Here is a 19,263-nt window from a genome sequence, read left to right on the forward strand (position 1 = left end):
TGGGCACAGTGGCTCACGCCTGTAATCCCAGCACTTTGGGAGGCTGAGCCAGACAGATCACCTGAGGTCACGAGTTCGAAACCAGCCTGCCCAACATAGCGAAACCCCATCTCTACTAAAAAAAATGTAAAAATTAGCCGGGCACGATGGTGTGCATCTGTAATTCCAGCTACTTGGGAGGCTGAGGCAGGAGAATCGCTTGAACCCAGGAGGCGGAGGTTGCAATGAGCTGAGATTGCACCAGTGCATTCCAGCCTGGGCAACAGAGCAAGACTCCATCTAAAACAAACAAACAAACAAAAAAGAACCTGTGTTTTTCCCAGTTTTTCTGGCTTGTAAATAAAGATGAGCGCCTTCATCTTCCAAAGACATATATGCAAATAAAACCTAAGAAAAAAAGGCAGCTGCCCAATCAAATGTGATAATTTATGCACATCAGCTGTATGAAGATACTTACTAATGAAGAGAAAAGTAATTAACTCTATAAAAAAAAACACTTGTCAGAGAGCTCTTTAGCCAAGTGAATCATTAACATCAACTGCACTAGGAACAAATTTTTATGATGTGCTGATGCACAAAGAACACAGCATCACTGCTGGAATACTGCTCCCGAAAAGTAAATTATAATCTAAATTTAACCATAAAGAAACATCAATTTTATGCAAAGTTCAAAATACAGATGTCTCCTATTTACTGTACTGTTAGTGATTTTAAGTAGTCTTTCTTCAGCACCCTAGAGAGCAGGAATCTCCTAAAATTTTTTTCAGAACTTCCTGGGTAATAAATGCCATTCTGTTTAAATAAGCATTTTCTTGGTCCTTTTCTGTATAGAGCTAATGGAGAACACAGGTGGATCCTCAACATTACATATTCTTTTTCTTTACTAAGGACCCCAGCTTTTCCCCAGTAGAAATCTTGAGTATCCACACATTCCCATAATTCAACAGCTACAAAGGAAATATTTTTAATATTGCAGATTATAAATTCATAATGAGAATTCTGCATGGCACATAAGAAGCCACAATGCAGAGAATATAAAGGCGGCTCTGGTACATAGGAAAAATATTTTTCAGAGACCCTTGACTATTATAATGAATTTTTAAAGTAATTGAAACTAGCTCATTAGGGAGGAAAAGATCAAGCAGAGAAGTAAAGGTTTGCAAGTACTAAACACATGGTATTCCAGGAGGAAGAGTGGACACAGCTCTTGATCTGAGACAGGTTTAAGTAAAAAAAAAGAACCAATTCTTCCTCTTTCTCCTTTTTTGGAATTCCTTCTCAGATGAGATTCTCTGGACAAATTACACTCGTATCTTGAGAACATGCCTCTAAAGGTATCAGCATCCCCTGTTTACCTGCTACCGCCACACCCACAGGCAGAAAAACCAAAACCTGGAGAAAAAGTCCACCCACTTCTGTCCTTTATACAAGAAGGGATTCAGGAACAATGAGACACTCCATGAAGATAAAAATATAAGTTTCTCGGCCAGGCACAGTGGCTCAGGCCAGTAATCCTAGCACACTGGGAGGCCAAGGCCGGTGGATTGCCTGAGCTCAGGAGTTCGAGACCAGCCTGGGCAACATGGTGAAACCCCATCTCTACTAAAATACAAAAAAATAAGGTGGGCATGGCAGCATGAGCCTGTAATCCCAGATATTCAGGAGGCTGAGGCAGGAGAATTGCTAGAACCCGGAAGGCAGAGGTTGCGGTGAGCTGAGATAGTGCCACTGCACTCCAGCCTGGGCGATAGAGTGAGACTCCGTCTCTTAAATATATATATTTTCCTTTTCCTGTTCTCAGGTGCCCTCCCCTGGCACAGACACCACCAATTTCTGCTACAATAATGGCAATATGGGCCACACTGACCTGTCTCTACCAAACCTGAACAGAACAGGCCCTGTGACCAACCCTGAATGCAAAGGTGGAACTTATCTCTCATGAATGTATCCTGAACCCCTCATACTTGACTCTGTCCTCATTTTAAGAGTCACATGAGGCCCTTACTTAGAACAATATGGATGCTTCCACCAAGAACAATTAACAGAACCTGTGGAAAGGGCACAAGTAAGATTTTTTAAATTAGCCATGTAATCCTAATTAGAAGCCTGGGCTGATAACCACTTAGCTAAGCATTGCCTCTCAAGCTTTAATGAGCTTATAAATCACTTGATAGTTTTGGTCCCACTCTATGTAATGTGATTCTGCAGGTTTGGAAAGGGTCCATGAATGGGTGTTTTAAACAAATCCCCTGTCAATGCTGATGTTGCTCTTCCTGGGCTCATTATCAGCATTAGCTGGAGAAAGCAGGCACAGCACAGACTCCCTTAAACTCAGCACTCTCATCACAACACAAAGACAACCAATCTCCATCCTCAAGTATCATATTCTTTGCTGGTCCTTTAAAGTTTACAGAGGAAACAAAAGGGAGCAACGTTTGAATGAGTCTGCATTCGGAAAACAACATGTACACATGCACTAGCGTAACGTTTATTAAGCAAGTGCTATGTCCTCAAGTGTTACAGAGCATTGTGCTGGGAAAAATACATTATTTGATTTAATCCTCATAACACCCTGGGAGTTGGTATGAGGTGTTCAATAAATCTCAGGATAAAGAGCCCAGGATTTTTATTTCTTCTGTTTCTGTCATTGATTTTTTTTTTTTTTGAAGATGTATAAAATAAAAGCTAAATATAGACAGACGAGAGGGATACAGAAAAGCTTAATGTAGTTTAGAAAAATTTTTTATTGTGTTTATATTTACTTTTTTGTGGCTTATGGAGCAACTACTAAATCTGCAGTAACAGAAAACAAGTTGCTACATGGAACATCTCAGCAAGTCCTGGTTTTGATAAAAAAATTAAAAATAAAAACTTAAGGCCTCAAAATAAATACTTTATTTTTCCCATTTATCTGCTTCTGAGTTTCAAAGAGTTATGGGCACCAGTTCTAAAAAGGCTGCAGGACTCACCAGCCAAAACTAATTTCTTCTAATCAGTTTGGTGAGGCAAGACTCCACAGTGGGGCCAGACCTAAATAAGGCCTCCAAAAAGAGTGAATCTTAGAACTGGGGGAGGGAGTGGACCCTATGTAGAATTCTGCTCTCTACGCCATTGAGGTATTTCCAGTTCTGATTTTTTTTTAGCTTACCTAAGAGAAACTTACATTATAGAGTTTGTGTAACTCTAATTTCTTTTAGTCACTGCCATGTCAATAAGTAATTTAAACAAATTCCTTAAGGTTTTCTAGGGTAATTTTATTAGAACATAAATATGTATTAACAGGAAAGTAAAAAAGAATACAAACAATAACAACTCTTCTGTTCATAAATATCCCTTCAGGTGATGACATCAGAAGTCACAACAATATAAAGAAAGTGGCCAAAGGCCAAGTTTTTTTTTTTTCCACACATTGTACCAACCATATAATGCTTCATTCAACCATTTATCCAGTTACTAGTCTAGACTAAAGTTCCTGCATGGTAGGCCGGGCGCGGTGGCTCTAAGCCTGTAATCCCAGCACTTTGGGAGGCCGAGACGGGCGGATCACGAGGTCAGGAGATCGAGACCATCCTGGCTAACACCGTGAAACCCCGTCTCTACTAAAAATACAAAAAACTAGCCGGGCGAGGTGGCGGGCGCCTGTAGTCCCAGCTACTCCGGAGGCTGAGGCAGGAGAATGGCGTAAACCCGGGAGGCGGAGCTTGCAGTGAGCTGAGATCCGGCCACTGCACTCCAGCCCGGGCTACAGAGCAAGACTCCGTCTCAAAAAAAAAAAAAGAAGAAAAAAAAAAAAAAAAAAGTTCCTGCATGGTAGGAACAATGATTGCTTCAACTATTCTCTAATGGCCATATAAAATGGAAGCAATTAGTTTATCTATTTGAGTCTCCAGACCCTTTCTTTTTTTTTCACCCAAGTACCAGGAAACTTGAGAAACTCTCATCTGGGTACCAACCAAGACATCTCTTGTATGAGGGGAGGAACAAATGCAGACTGACTCATTTCTCTTACACTGAGACAGAAGCATAATTAACCACTCTTGTCAGCCTGACACAGTTCTGCTCTGGACAACCTCAAATGTCTCAAAGATGCCTAGGTGATTGTAAGAGGGTTCCCAATGACCCTGGGCTGATGACCCAATGATGTGCCAGGCAGGAGGGACTCAGGGTGATCCTATGTAAAAAACGAAATTAGCCGGGCGCGGTGGCTCATCATGCCTGTAATTCAAGCACTTTAGGAGGCTGAGGTGGGCGGATCACAAGGTCAGGAGTTTGAGACCAGACTGGCCAACATGGTGAAACCCTGTCTCTACTAAAAATACAAAAATTAGTGTGGCATGGTGGCATGTGCCTGTAATCCCAGCTACTCGGGAGGCTGAGGGAGGAGAATCGCTTGAACCTGAGAGGCAGAGGCTGCAGTGAGCTGAGATCATGTCATTGCACTCCAGCCTGGGCAATGGAGTGAGACTCCGTCTCAAAAAAAAAAAAAAAAAAAAATTAAACTGCCCTGGTGGAGCTCCAGAATTTGGATCACCTGTCCTGATGAGCTAGCTCTTGGGTTAGAGGAAGGACAAGAATACTCTACTCCAGTACCACATTTTACAGGTAGATATAGTTGTGGTCATGGCTTTGGATACTCTGTGGCCTTGATCTCTCACTCCTAAGATGCTTGTTTACACTTACGGATTCTCCCATGAGATTCTATTTACACCTGGTGCCTCTCACAAAACTGTAGCAGGTCACTGAATAAGATCAGAAAAGCTCAAGCAGCCATACTCTCAGAAGGGAACTTTAGAATGTCTATGTTGACATCTCACAATGCAGAACATGCCTCCTGTTGGTTTTCTGTACATTCTCAATCCTAAGTCTGGCCCTGTATTGTAAATCCCAGGCAGAGGCCAAACCTTATTACGTGCAGATTCTAGGTGGGATTAACCTAGCTCTGCGTTCTTGGGTGTTACAGCAAATGGGGTACAACCAAAGGAGACTTCCCCTCACAGAGGCTGTTTTAGCACATTCTAAATGGTATGTCTACCTAAAAAAAATTTTTTTTTAATTAAAAAAAAAAAAACTGAGACACTGGACATGGTGGCTCACATCTGTAATCCCAGCACTTTGGGAAGCCAAGGCAGGTAGATCACCTGAGGTCAGGAGTTCAAGAACAGCCTGGCCAACAAAGTGAAACCCCGTCTCTACTTAAAATGCAAAAAAAAAAAAAAAAAAAAAAAAAAAAAAAAAGCTGGGCGTGGTGGCACGTGCCTGTAATCCCAGATACTTGTGAAGCTAAGGCAGGAGAATTGGTTGAGCCTGGGAGGCAGAGGGTGCAGTGAGCAGGGATTGCACCATTGCACTCCAGCCTGGGCAATAAGAACAAGAGTCCGTCACAAAAAAAAAAAAAAAAAAAAAAAAAAAAAAACTGAGGCAAAATGAACATAAGTAGACAGTTTATTTGGGTCAAGCTTGAAGACTGTAACTTGAGAGCAAAGATTCAAATTGTCAAAAATTTACACTTTGATTAGCAGCAGTTACAAGTAGATTTGTACAGGCAAAAATAGAGGGATAGAGACTGGACTGATACAAAGTTGTTAGAAATTCTTATTTACAAAAATAAAATTGATTACTAATTGGCTATACATTGTTAAGCTATAGGGTGTGGGTTATAGTATCCAGCGTGGAATTATTAGTTTAATTTATAGCTACTTATGGCTATAGTAAGCAGTTTTAAGAGATAAATCTTTCTTGCTAAAAGAAGCAAGAAAGACATAATTGTGGTCTCATTTAAATGTCTCTGAGTCTTATAAGTAAATGGACATGCATTTTTCAGATAAAATGTTTTATTTTTTTCCCAAAATCTCAAGATCCAGATTCAGAATTTGGAGTCCAGATTTAGGTCCTGAATAAATGGAGTAGTAGCTGGTGTTACCTGCAGATTTATGGACATTTTAGCAACACGAGGAAAGAGAAAGCGGAGATTCTCATTTCTACTCACTGCACACATGTTACTAAGTTTGTGAGCCTTATGGTCTCTGAATCAGTTTCAGGTCTGAAGATACAAGAGTCACTGAAAGAGGTAAAATGGTTGATTGCTGCCCTGTGAAATTTGGTCTAACCTCTTTAAAAGTGACTATAGAGGACTACAGATTATCAAACAGGCAGAGAAACAATTCTGCCTGCATATTTAGGGGAGAGCATGCATTCTGCAGCACAACTGTGAATGGACTGGAAGCCTGAGAGGGAAAGGACCCTCTAGAGTAAAGCTTGGTTGGCACCTTATATGTTTATGTCATGTCTGGTAATTCTAGACAGTTCTTGGGAAATATAATTAAAAGACAAATTTTCTCCAGCCTTAGAGCAACTCCACAATGACTGAACAGAAATAAAACTGTTACATTACACAATTAATCCAGAATTTGACATGCATCAAGGTCAATCTGCTTAACAGATTGCAAAGACAGAAAGATGGTCACCATAATTAGCCCAAGAGTAGAAAAACTTACAGCACCATGTCATGCATAGTTCATTCTGAATTCACCTGGTAATTGGGGAGGCCATCTGTGTATGTCGATTTGTTACATATAATTACAAAATAAACTTTTAAGATCTTCATGACAGAGGGTAGTTTTGCAATATAAAACCAGGTGCCTGCTGAAGGTAGGCTCTCAGTCTCCTACAGAAACATTTGAAAAGGGTGCTATCATTTTGGCTATTTACATTTTGAAGCAATGGCTCTCTACTCCCCGAGCGTTGGACTACAGAACTTCTGCATGCCCTCTCCTGGTGGCTGGAGTTTTCTCTTGACTCCTACCCTCTGCCACTGAGGTACAACCCACAATACAGGGTGAACAGCTGGCAGGTCACATCTCACATGAACCCCAATTGCCACAGCAGCACTCCAGCACCACATCAAAGAATGAAGCCTGAGCTGCAGGAGGAGAGCCTGCAGGCTTCCTGGGTAGGATCGCACCTTCACAATAAGGAGAAAGGGAACAGTGTTTTAGGCTGTTTCTATTTATAATGGTGACATGGAAAACGTTCTGCTGGATTTCCAGCATGAGTCTGGAAAAAGATAGCTCCAAGAGTTCCACTATGACAGCCCACCTCATTCATGGACACTGTGAAATGCTAAAATGGCTTCTGAAACAGACACTCAAAGCACTGGAGAAAAAAACAGCTCTCAGTCTCAGCAAGATTATATTGAGAGAAAAAAAATAAGTTAAATGTATCTTGAGAAAACACTCAGATTATATGTAAGATTGATGAAGTCAGCCAGAAAATATTTCACTATAAAATATTTATCTCTAAATACCCAAATTACACAGCTACTCTCAGCATGAGAAACATGAGCATTATGAAGAAGGGAGCATATTCTCAGTAGAATTTTATAAGATTCCTCCATCTCTGCTGCTCTCTCATCTTTTAGCCATTGAAAGGGGGATTCTATCGGAATACATCTGACTACATCCACCAGCACTTTTTTTTTTCTGAGATGGAGTCTCATTCTGTCACTCAGGCTAGGGTGCAGTGGCATGATCTCAGCTCACTGCAACCTCCGCCTCCCAGGTTAAAGCAATTCTACTGCCTCAGCCTCCAGAGTAGGTGGAATTACAGGCACCTGCCACCACACCTGGCTAATTTTTGTATTTTTTAGTAGAGACGGGATTTCACTATGTTGGCCATTCTGGTCTCGGACTCCTGACCGTAAGTGATCCACCCGTGTTGGTCTCCCTAAGTGCTGTGATTACAGGCATGAGCCATTGTGCCCAGTCACCACCAGCACTTTTTGATGAAAAATTAGAATCTGATTTTGTTTATATAGTAGAATATATTTGAGCTTGCAACACAGTTAAGAGGAGAGCTATTATAGTTTTTTGGTGGTCAGATCGTTTGTGTTTATTTGTTCTTTAATAGCAGCATTCTAACTTACTGAAATGAAAGACACAAAAATGGCCGGGCGCAGTGGCTCACGCCTATAATCCCAGCACTTTGGGAGGCCGAGGCAGGTGGATCACCTGAGGTCGGGAGTTCAAGACCTGCCTGACCAACATGGAGAAACCCCGTCTCTACTAAAAATACAAAATTAGCCAGGCATGGTGGCACATGCCTGTAACCCCAGCTACTCAGGAGGCTGAGGCAGGAGAATCGCTTGAACCCAGGAGGCGGAGGTTGCGGTGAGCTGAGATCGCGCCATTGCACTCCAGCCTGGGCAAAAAGAGCAAAACTCTGTCTCAAAAAAAAAAAAAAAAAAAAAGACACTAAAATCATGCTTACTTATTGTTATCCCTACTGGATAAGTAATAAGTATGTAAGACTAACATCTACTGTAACAATATGGTACTAAATTTTATTTGGATGTTAGAGATAAGTATCTAAATATAAATAATTTTAATGTACTGGTCATAATGTAAGATTCGTGAAAATTTTCTTTAACCATAATTCAGTTAAAACACTTTTTATTCAAAAAGTAGAAATAATAATATTAAAATGACTAAGGGTTTCGTTCAAAGTAAATATTGTGGCCTTATATTTATATTATTGTAGAAAATATTCTTTAATTTATATTAATGTTGACCAGACGTGGTGGCTCACGCCAGTAATCCCAGCACTTTGGGAGGTCGAGACGGGCAGATTACCTGAGGTCAGGAGTTCGAGACCAGCCTGGCCAACATGGCAAAATCCTGTCTCTACTAAAAATATAAAAATTAGCCAGGTGTGGTAGCACATGCTGGTAGTCCCAGCTACTCGGGAGGACGAGGCAGAAGAAATGCTTGAACCTGGGAGATGGAGTTGCAGTGAGCTGAGATTGCTACTGCACTCCAGCCTGGGCAATAAAGTAACACTCTATCTCAAAAAAAAAAAAAGTATATGATTATAGGTTGTCTACAAATGCTTCACCTGACAATGCTAATTGTTCTGAAGTAATAAATAGAAACCAAGGCTCAATTCCAACTCCACTGTTATATACTGAACCGTTTATTTAGCTACACCTAGGTTAATATGGTTTATATTATTTACATATATTTCAATAAAGCAGAGGAAAAAAGTACATATAATCCAAATGCTTTAAGAAAAGAGAGATGAGGATAATAGCCTTCCTTATTTTCAGGCAGGAAAATAAAGCCTCTTATTTTTATTTTCTCCTATAACAGCCAAGTCTTTAGACATGCTCTTGAATATCTGAATTTCAGTAGACACTGGATTCAGGCATCTAAGGAGTGGCCCTGGGCACACTGTGTGCCCTTGAAAGTTTACAGAGAGAAAAAGCAGAATACAGAAAGGTGTCATAAAAAAAATCTATGGATGCCCATGAATAAAACAAGTTCTCAGAGACCTATGAAGAGACTTAGATTCTGACACAATAATAGTGGGAGACTACAACACCCCACAGACACTCTTAGATTCTTAGGGCAGAAACTTTACAAAGATCTCAGGACCTAAACTCAACACTTGGACAAACAGTCCTACAGAACTCTTAATCTAAAAACAACATACTATACATTCTTCTCATTACCATGTGACACACACTCTAACATCGACCACGCAATCAGAAATAAAACAACCTTCAGCAAATTCCAAAACTTACACCAACCACACACACAGAGCACAGCTTGATAAAAATATAATTCAGTACAAAAAAAAAAAAAACACTTGAAATGATATAAGTATATGGAAATTATGCCACCTGAGCCTGAATGACTTTTGAGTAAATAATGAAATTAAAGCAGAAATCAAGTTCATTGCAAAAAATGAGAACAAAGATACAACATACCAGAATCTCTGCAACACAGCTAAGGCAGTGTTAAGGAGAAATTTATAGCACTAAAAGCTCGCACCCAAAAGTTAGAAAGATCTCAATTTAACAACCTAACACCATGAATAAAAGGAGAGAAAGCAAGAGCAAACCAACCCCTAAGCTAGAAGACAAGAAATAACCAAAATCAGATCTGAACTGAAAATTTAAACAGAAAAAAATATACAAGACCAAAAAATCCAGGAGTTAAATCTTTGTAAAAAAAAAAAATAATAAGATAAACCACTAGCTGCAATAATAAAGAAATAAGGTCCAAATAAACACAATTAGAAATGACAAAAAAAGACACTACCACTGACCCCACAGAAATACAAATAACTATTGACTATGAACACTTCTATGAACATGAACTAGAAAATCTATGCACACAAACTAGAAAGTAGAAGTTTCAGGATACGAAATAAGTGTACAAAAATCAGTAACATCCCTGAACATCAACAACATTCAACCAAAGGCCAAATCAAAAAAAATCCCATTCATAATAACTACAAAAATAATAAAATGTTTAGGAATACAATTAACCAGGGAGGTAAAAAATCTCTATGACAAAAATTACAAAATGCTTCTTAAAGAAGTCAGAGATGACATAAGCCAATGGGCAGCCATGTAATGCTCATGGATAGAAAAAACTGATATCATTAAAATAGGCATACGGCCAGATGAAATTTACAGAATTAATGCTATTTCTATCAAACTACCAAAACCATTTTTCATGGAACTAAAAAAAAAAAAAAGGTATTTTAAAATTTATATGAAACCGAAAAAAAACCTGAATAGCCAAGGCAATTACAAGCAAAAAGAACAGAGCAGGTGGCATTACGTTACCTGACTTCAAACTATACAACAGAGGTACAGTAACCAAAGCAGCATGATACTGGTACAAACACAGACTCACAGAACAACGAAACAGAATAGAGAGCCCAGAAATAATGCCACACACCTACAACCGTCTGATCTTCTACAAATCTCACAAGAGCAATGCAGGAAGAATTCCCTATTTAATAAATGGTGCTGGAAAAACCAGCTAGCACTATGTAAAAGACTGAAACTGGATGCCTTCCTTACACCATATAAAAAAAAAAAATCGACTCCAGGTGATTAAAGACCTAAATGTAGAACATAAAATGGTAAAAAAATTCTGAAAGAAAAATCTAAAATACCTATGTCAATTGGATAAAGAAAATATTATTGACATAGGAACTGGCAAAGAGTTTATGATGAAGATACCAAAAGCAATTGCAACAAAAGCAAAAATAAGACCTAAAGAAACTAAAGAGCTTCTTCACAGCAAAGCAAACTATCAATAGAGTAAACAACCTACCTACACAATAAAAAGAAAATATTTGCAAAATATGCTTCTGACAAAGGTCTACTACTCAAAATTTGTAAGGAATTTTAAAAATTTTACCATAAGGCAGTCCGAGCACAGTGGCTCACACCTGTAATCCCAGAACTTTGGGAGGCCAAGGTGGGCGGATCACGAGGTCAGGAGATCGAGACCATCCTGGTTAACACGGTGAAACCCTGTCTCTACTAAAAAATACAAAAAACTAGCCGGCCGAGGTGGCGGACGCCTGTAGTCCCAGCTACTCGGGAGGCGGAGGCAGGAGAATGGCGTGAACCCGGGAGGCGGAGCTTGCAGTGAGCTGAGATCCGGCCACTGCACTCCAGCCTGGGTGACAGCGCGAGACTCCGTCTCAAAAAAAAAAAAAAAAAAAAAAAAAAAAAAAAAAAAAATTTTACCATAAGGCAGTCCGAGCACAGTGGCTCACACCTGTAATCCCAGAACTTTGGGAGGCCAAGGTGGGCGGATCACGAGATCAGGAGATTGAGACCATCCTGGCAAACATGGTGAAACCCTGTCTCTACTAAAAATATAAAAATTGTCTGGGTGTGGTGGCTCATGTCTGTAATCTCAGCACTTTGGGAGGCTGAGGCGGGCAGATCACGAGGTCAGGAGGTCAAGACCAGCCTGGCCAACATGGTGAAACTCCGTCTCTACTAAAAATACAAAAATTAGCCGGGCAGGGTGGCGTATGCCTGTAATCCCAGCTACTTGGGAGGCTGAGGCAGAAGAATCACTTCAATCCAGGAGGTGGAGGTTGCAGTGAGCCAAGACCACGCCACTGCACTCCAGCCTGGGCAATAGAGCAAGACTCAGTCTCAGGAAAAAAAAAAAAAAAAAATTTACCCCAAGGCCGGGCATGGTGGTTCATGCCTGTAATCCCAGCACTTTGGGAGGCCGAGGCAGGCAGATCACTTGAGGTCAGGAGTTTGAGACCAGCCTGGCCAACATGGTGAAACCCATGTCTACTAAGAATACAAAAATTAGCCGGCCATGGTTGCATGCACCTGTAGTATAGGAGGCTGAGGTAGGAGAATTGCTTGAACCCAGGAGGTGGAGGACAAGAAGAGGAAAAACAGACACAGGCCGAGTTGAGGGTGGTGGGTGGGAGGATAGAAAGGACTAGAAAAAATACCTGTTTATGCTATGCATAGTACCTCAGTAACAAAATAATCTACACCAAACCCCCATGCCACAATTTTGCTTATATAACTACTCGCACGTTTACCCCGACCCTGAAACAAAAATAAAAGTTAAAAGGAATAAAATCCATGGGTGGGGGAGAGTGCAATGTAGGTGGAAGGACTGGTTTGTCCTACAGATAGCGGCCCACGTGGGGCTGTACTCGTTTATTTCTGTGTCTGGGCAGGCAGATGAGATTATGAACAGGTGGTACAGAACCGTTGGTCGTGGAGGAAGCAGGTTGCTGCTGCAGATTCAGTGTCTGGGGGTGGGGATATGCAGGAGACTGTAAACACTTTTGTGGATTTTTGGCAAAAAAAAACACTAGGATCAAAAATGCTGTGGTGAAATTCCTGATGGTGGTGCCTAGTCCTGGGAGGAGTGTGGACACATCAATTTCCAGTGGGTATGTTTGTGAGTGGGTAGGAATCCTGGGGTGGCAGCTGTGGGAAAAGGGGGCCTGTTATCACAGCTAATTTCCTCTAAGTTTTCAGTCCTCTCTCACCCTGGGAAGAGACCTGGAATTCCAGGACAATGGCGTAGTGTGACAGCCTGTGTACAGGAGAGCAGAGCTTCTCATTTCCAGACACCCAGAGTTCCATTCCAGGCCAGGCCTCTGTGATATTTTCCTTCTGGCACCAAATCTGTATTTGCTGAACACAAAGCAATTCTCCAACACCAACTAATTGTCTAACATTTGAATTCTGACACCATCCAGAGTCAGCACAGACCCTGATTCAGGGCTCAGTCTCACAACACTATCCTCACTCCAGAGGCCAGTCACAAACCTCACGGGTCCATCTATGCTTCTGACCTACTGTTTAAAAATTGGAAACTCTTATAAACTCCCTCCAATTACATAATTTGATAGAGCTACTCACAAAACTAAACAAAACACTGTAGTTATGTTGACCAGTTTATTATAAAAGATACCAAAAGGCCCAAAAAAGTCAATGGAAAAAGGTACAGGACGACAAAGAATAAAGGTGAGGAAGGATGAAGCACATAGATAATCCTGGTAAAAAGTTGTGATTAATAAAATTCTTTTATTCTTTGAGTTCTCCAGGAACAGTTTATGAAAAGAAACACCCTTCCCATTATGACTTAGATGGTGGGTGCTCTCTTTTCTTACCTGACACGTAGCCAGAAGCAGACTCCGCACATTATTTTCGTTATAAAAAATTAGCTGAATTTGCCTTCAGTTTTCAAGATAAAATACTTTTTAATCAAACTTTAGTTTCTCACCTTCCCACAGGCTCCTGAACATTGAGCTACCTTCAGTCTGAGCCAACACAGAACCCCATTTTATGTCCCTCCTAAGAACATGCTGACTTCAGGGTAAAACAATTCTCTCATCTAGAATTGAATTTTTTGTCCTTCAATTTGCCATTCCCCTCCCACCTTGTTTTTAATCTTGTTTCCTCCTCCCTATGAAAAAAAAGCCCTTGTCCTGAGGCCCTAGAAGGTAACGGGGGCTGCTGCTGAAGCGGCTGGAGTGGCCATTCTGATCAGCACACCAGGGCTGCCTCTCAGGACACTCAGAGCAGCCAGGGCCTTCCGGATGGAGCCTCCACTTGCTGCTTCTTGAGTTCCACCCAGCTTCCAGCACTTAGACGCTGACGACTCAGAATGAAAGGGCTTTAGGGGTCCCAGGTGAGCGTCTCTAGTGCTGCATTGTTCAACAGTAGCCCCTAGTCTCATGTGGCTGTTTAAATGTGCATTTGTTAAATAAATTCAATTTCCCATAAATCTAATTTAAATCAGTTCCCTAGTTGCACTAGCTACATTCAAGTGCGGGTCAGAAGCCAGAAGTACTTTATTGGACAGTGCAGACACAGAACATTGCCATTATCACAGAAAGTCCTACAGGACAGTGCTATGTAGACACTATTTCCAGCCCCAGGCAGTGGGTCAAATCCTTGACCTAAGCCTGGATCTCTCCAGCTTTATCCCTGCTCCCTATACCCAGCAGCCTCTGGCTGGGGCCTGCTTCCCCACAGAAAACAGTCTGAGACAGTTCTGCCATCTGCACCATTCTCCTGACACACTCCCTCATCTCAGTGACTGTTTCATTCAGCAGTTATTCACTGGGCATCTCCTATGTGCCAAAAAGTACACTAGAGCTACAGTGATAAACCAGACAGAGCTTCCAACCTAAAGAAGCATATGTTCCAGAGAGAGGAGACAACAAAGCTTGGATAATTACAAGGAAACAAAACATGGTAGTAACATGCAAAGTGGCGGTGATTTGTTTGAGTGGTCAGGGAAGCCCTGCCTGAGAAGGGGACATTTCAGCTGATTTTTAAGTGGGGAGAAAATCTGGGAATGCACATTCCAGGTAAAAGGAACACCCAGTAGAAAGGCTCTAAGGTGGGAATGAGCTTGTCAAGTTTGAAGAAAAAAGACCATTGTGCCAGGGGCTTAGCAAGTGGAGGGAGAGGGTTGGGAAATGAATTTGGACAGAGAGGCAGGAACCAGACTGTGTGGGTACTGGAGGCCGGGGCCAGCAGGCAAGTTAATTGTATTCTTCAATCAGTAGGATGGTTTCCAGGAAGGAATTGACATGATCTTGTGCAAGGATGCCAGCCCATATCAAACTGGAATTTTCTGCCTCCCCCACCAAACATTGGCTTCCCAGGGCTACAGGTCTCTGTGACCTCTCTTCGCTAAGCCCAAGTGACATGCAGCAGAGAGGCAGGGACTAAGTCAGTCATGCCAGGATACAATAAAACCTCAGGGTCTCTAAAAGGCTCAGAAGCATGAGAGCACAGAGCCTGGAAAACAAGAGACTTTTGAGGACTTGAGCCCACATTTAAATGATGCAGTAGTTTTGGTGTCTGCGGAAAAATCAGTGAACACCTTGCCTGCCTGCCTTTTTGATTAAACGTATTATGTATCAAGCTGAATGAAAAAACAAAAGTACTTTTGCAACCTGAGATGGATCAAAGTGAGCAAGCATGCCCACTCTAACACCAGCCCCTGTCATGCCAAGAGTCAGATTCCAGCCCATGCTGAGGTCCCAAGGGAGTGTGGGTGGATGGGTGGCAGATAGCTGAAAGAACAGACAGAGGGCCATAGGCAGATGAAATATGGTTTTATTCAGCAGCTCTCTTACACCGTCTGTCTCTGCCTGCTCGGGCTGTGGGACTCCTGCCGCTCCCATGCCTGCAGCTGCATTCCCTGGCCTGCAAGGCTGGCTCTCCCTTACAGGGTCAAAAACTTCACTCTCTCTCTTTGGACGTCAGGCGTATGCACAGTATCACCAGGGCAGTTATACCTTTTACAAACAAACAACAGTGGCTCTGAGTCAGGTGATGAACCTTCCCATGTTATGGTTACATAACTGTGACTATATAATAAGTCCTCCCTGGCTGGACACAGTGGCTCAAGTCCATTAATCCCAGCACTTTGGGAGGCCAAGGTGGGTGGATCACTTGAGGTCAGGAGTTTGAGACCAGCCTGGACAACATGGTGAAACCCTGCCTCTACCAGAAATATAAAAAATTAGCCAGGTGTGGTAGTGGGCGCCTGTAATCCCAGCTACTCACGAGGCTGAGGCAGAATTGCTTGAACCCAGGAAGTGGAGGTTGCAGTGAGCTGAGATCGCACCACTGCATTCCAGCCTGGGCGACAGGGCAAGACTCCATCTCAAAAACAACAACAAAAATCTAAACAAACAAAAAAACCAAGTGGATTTATATGCCTGTGCTCCAAACTTGCTGAGTCACTCTGGCCCCGATGTCTGCCTCGGCCTATTCCTGACCAAAGCACATCCATGTACCTTACAGCCCCTCAAATGAATAAAGCCTTTTCTAGAAGTTGCCAACTTCCTAATGAAAACTTTGCCCTTGACTTTGGTAACATCAAAAATTATAGATACATGTGCAAGGAAAATAAACTCTTGGGACGCTGAACTCACTATGCCAAAAGTTAAGCTGGGGACTGGGTCATGCAAAGATTGGCTTCCTTTTATTCCCAAACAGATAGCTGTAATTTCACATGCTTACTTTATCTTGTATAAAATGTAGATTTACTGAGGGAGAGAGAGAAAGGGGAATGCATGATTGACTTCCCATGAACCCTTTCTTTGCACATGTAAAATATAGATTCACTGAGTGCTAATCAGAGCCTCATGGCCCTCCCACTTGCTCTTTCCTCTTTAAATACTGAAGTTCCCAAAACACTCTTTGGAAAAAGCACAGGACACAGATCCTATTGTGACTTGTCTCTCTTTCTCCCCAGTGTGTCCTCAACATTACCAAAATAAATCTCAAAATTGACTGAAAAAAAAAAAAAGAAAAAAGAAAGCAAGCTCTAGTCTGCCTAAACTTTGCAATCTTTAAAGATTTATAGTTGGTGCTTCCTCCTTTGAAATTCTAAATTTTTTTTACATAAATCTGCGTTTTATTTTACAAAGTCCAGAAACTGCCTCAAAAAAACAACTTCATCTTCAGTAAGACCCTCCCAATCCCCTTCCATCTTAACCTTAACTGCATCTGCCTGTGCATCCTCAGCTTTCCAGGGCTCTGTAGCTTTTCTCAGTATAAAGGCTTCTTCCGTGGCTGGGGTGAGCAGCCTGAGACATCTGCAGGGGAGGCTCCCCAAAAAGAGCTAGGCCTTTTGCAGGGTCAATATTAGCCTTAGCTTGGAGTCACTGGGCTCAAGCTTTAATTTTCATGTCTGAGTTATTCATTTCGCTTTTGAAACTAACAGTTTGAACATTCAGCAAAATTACTTGAACACAGTGCTCAAGTAAGGGAAGGAATTTTTTTTTTTCTTTTTTGAGACGAAGTCTCACACTCTCACCCAGGCTGGAGTGCAGTAGCGAGATCTCAGCTCACTGAAACCTCCACCTCCTGGGTTCAAGCAATCTCCCTGCTTCAGCCTCCCTAGTAAAGCTGGGATTACAGGCGCCTGCCACCACACCCAGCTAATTTTTGTATTTTTTTCTTTTTCTTCTTTTTTTTTTTTTTTTGAGACAGAGTCTCACTCTGTCCCCCAGGCGGAAGCGCAGTGGCGCAATCTCTGCTCACTGCAAGCTCTGCCTCACGGGTTCACACCATTTTGCCTCAGCCTCCCCAGTAGCTGGGACTACAGGCGCCTGCCACCACGCCTGGCTAATTTTTTTGTATTTTTTTTTTTAGTAGAGATGGGGTTTCACCATGTTGGCCAGGATAGTCTCGGTCTCCTGACCTCATGATCCGCCCGCCTCAGTCTCCCAAAGTGCTGGGATTACAGGCGTGAGCCACCGCGCCTGGCCAATTTTTGTATTTTTTAGTAGAGACAGGGTTTCGCCATGTTGGCCAGGCTGGTCTTGAACTCCTGACCTCAGGTGATCCACCCGCCTCAGCCTCCCAAAGTGCTGGGATTACAGGCTTGAGCCACTGTGCCTGGTCAGGGAGGACTTTTCTGAAGATGCTTACATTTTACATCTCAATAGGAAAAGCAAAAGTATTCCTTTTAGATAATAAATGTATTATTTTATTATTTCCATTAAAAATTATGTAGTAAACAATTAGTCATATGGAAACACTTCTAGGAGGTACCATGTTTTATCTCATAAAATTTAGCATGAAACTCAGAAATCAAGATAACAGGGTATAGACTAGAAATATTCAATGTCACAAATTCACCTTGCAAAAAGAGGTACTAATGTTTTCAAGAATCTATGTACCTTCACCAATTATCTACCACATTTTCTGGTGGAAATGTATTCATTTTCTTTTCTTTTCTGTTTTTTTTTTGAGATGAAGTTTCACTCTTTCGCCCAGGCTGGAGTGCAGTGGTGCGATCTCGGCTCACTGCGACCTCTGCCCCCCAGGTTCAAGCAATTCTCCTGCCTCAGCCTCCCAAGTAGCTGGGATTACAAGCATGTGCCACCATGCTCGGCTAATTTTTGTATTTTAGTAGAGACAAGGCTTCACCATGTTGTCCAGGTTGGCCTCGAACTCCTGACCTCAAGTGCTCCACCCCCTCGCTTGGCATCCCAAAGTGCTAGGATTACAGGCGTGAGCCACTGCACCCGGCCACCCAGCCGGAAATGTATTCATTTTCTAAAGCCAAAATGGAAGAGAGATGTTCTCTATTTTTTTCCCTAGATAGCTAGCATTCTAAAAGTTAAGGCCTGGAATTCTGCTTGAAATTACCCAGTTGCGGCACGCCTGTGAACCCAACACTTTGAGAGGCCAAGGTGGGTAGAGCACCTTGATTAGGACTAGGAGTTTGAGACCAGATGGGCCATCATGGTGAAACCCATCTCCACTAAAAATACAAAAATTAGCTGAGCGTGGTGGCTAGCGCCTGTAGTCTCAGCTACTCAGGAGGCTGAGGGAGGAGAATCGCTTGAACCCGAGAGACAGAGGTTGTAGTAAGCCAAGATCGTGCAACTGCACTCCATCCAGCCTGGGTGACAGAATGAGACTGTCTCCAAAAAAAAAAAAAAAAAAAGAAAGAAAAAGAAAAGAAATTACCCAGCCATAAAAAAAACTACCTGTGACAATTACTAAACTCGGTCTGGAAAACAAAATAGTACATGAGAATTTTTAACAAATGGAATATACGTAGATATTAATTTTTTTCTGAAACTCACCTCTTCTATACCATTTGTAAATATTTTCTTACTTTTTAATTTCCTCTACAAATGTTTCACTATTTGTCTTTCACTCTTTTTTCATCATTTTTTTCACTATTTTTCTGCCCCCTTAGAGAATCCCAAAAGCAGAAATTATTTCTATGTTTTTCCCTTAATACCAGCATCTGATTGACCAGCAATGTGTCCCAAAGAAACAGAAGCTGAGTTGGGTGAAGACAATCGTAATGTCTCAAGGGGTCAGCTTTTCCAAGGAAGTGTACACCAGAAGATTTCTCTCAGCCCCAGGGCGTCCACCTGCTCCCTGGAGAGGCTACACTTTGTACCTCAGGCAGTCCTACG

The 19,263-nt window shown here is 41.9% G+C and overlaps 1 protein-coding gene across 1 annotated transcript in view; it reads right to left on the reverse strand.

Moving 5' to 3' along the window:
- The window catches only part of LOC126950211 (zinc finger protein 680), a 473,756-nt gene that overhangs the window by 34,271 nt on the left and 420,222 nt on the right, over window positions 1–19,263 (reverse strand). The window lies entirely within an intron of this gene.

This window comes from Macaca thibetana, chromosome 3, assembly GCF_024542745.1.
Source record: "Macaca thibetana thibetana isolate TM-01 chromosome 3, ASM2454274v1, whole genome shotgun sequence".
Lineage (NCBI taxonomy): Eukaryota > Metazoa > Chordata > Mammalia > Primates > Cercopithecidae > Macaca > Macaca thibetana.